Genomic DNA, 1,323 nt, shown 5'->3' with positions numbered 1-1,323 from the left:
TTTCATTTCCAGCCTCCTGGTAGACACTGTCACCATTATCCCCACCTTCTCCTCCTCCTCTTCCCTCCCACCTGAGTATGAAGCCTTGATACAATCCTGGTCTTCTATCTCTAGCTTCTCCTCTCTAATACTCATTCTTCTAACTCCTCTAATATTGATTCTTCTCTCACACTGTCTCTTCCATCTCCCTTCTCATGACACCTTCCAACTTAAGCCATGGCTACTTCGTTCCTCACCTACAACAATGGTCCTCAGTGCTCTCCCTGCTCTCAGCCTGCACTGTGCTCTGCAACTGTTTTTCCCACTTCTTACAAGCCCTTGTTGCACCCTGCAGGAATAAACTAAGACAGGCCTACAGCCTAGATCTGCTCAGCTGTGTCAATTCCACCACCCAGTCTCTTGAGTAAAGACTCAGAGATGGGCTGAGCTTCTTCTGGAACAGTTTCTTGCACCTGGCAAGCAGATCCAATTCAGTGTCTACAACACAGTCTGTCTGTGTGTAGGAGGCTATAAAACCCGACAAGAATGTAAAGGCGAACCTCTCACTCCTGGCCAACTCGCCACCAACAGAAATAGAGTCAGCAGGGCATCTGTGGGACCTGGTGCAGACATGGCCAAGTCCAGGAACCATATCATGCACAACCAGTGCTGAAAATGGCACAGAAATGGCATCAAGAAACCCCGATCACAACGATATGAATCTCTTAAGGGGGTAGGCCCCAAGTTCCTGAGGAACATGTGCTTTGCCAAGAAGCACAACAAGAAGGGCCTGAAGAAGATGCAGGCCAACAATGCCAAGGCCATGAGTGCACATGCTGAGGCTGTCAAGGCCCTCGTGAAGCCCAAGGAGATCAAGCCCAAGATGCCAACAGGCGGCAGCCGCAAGCTCAGCCGATTTGCCCACATCGCCCACCCCAAGCTCAGGAAGCGCGCTTGCGCTCGCACCGCCAAGGGCCTCAGGCTCTGCCGGCCAAAGTCCCAGACCAAGGCTGCAACCAAGGCCGGGCCACCTGTGGCTGCGGCTCCAGCTGCCAAGGGTGCCCAGGCCCCCGCCAAAGCTCCAGAGTAGAGACCTTCATCTGCCAGTGTGAGGACAGAAGGACTGGTGTGACCCCCTGGGCTGCTGTCTACGTGGGGCTGGTGTCTTCCTGTGCTATTTGTACAAATAAATCTGAGACAGGAAAAAAAAAAAAGAAATAGAGTCAGCAGCAGTAGTGCCCTCTATAGAACTTTGGGAGACCTATGCTTCCACGTGGGACCATGCCAAATAGACTTCTGCCTTATGTAGTTACTCCAAGTGAGGACGTTTCTGGGGATCCTTTG

The 1,323-nt window shown here is 52.0% G+C and overlaps 1 pseudogene; it reads left to right on the top strand.

The window, feature by feature from the left end:
* The first annotated feature begins 610 nt into the window (after positions 1-610).
* LOC138089480 (large ribosomal subunit protein eL29 pseudogene) lies at positions 611-1,069 on the top strand (annotated as a pseudogene).
* Positions 1,070-1,323: the final 254 nt, after the last annotated feature.

This window comes from Capricornis sumatraensis, chromosome 13 (genome assembly GCF_032405125.1).
Source record: "Capricornis sumatraensis isolate serow.1 chromosome 13, serow.2, whole genome shotgun sequence".
NCBI lineage: Eukaryota > Metazoa > Chordata > Mammalia > Artiodactyla > Bovidae > Capricornis > Capricornis sumatraensis.
The sequence above is the reverse complement of the archived record's forward strand: the minus strand, read 5'-3'. Positions and strand labels throughout refer to the sequence as shown.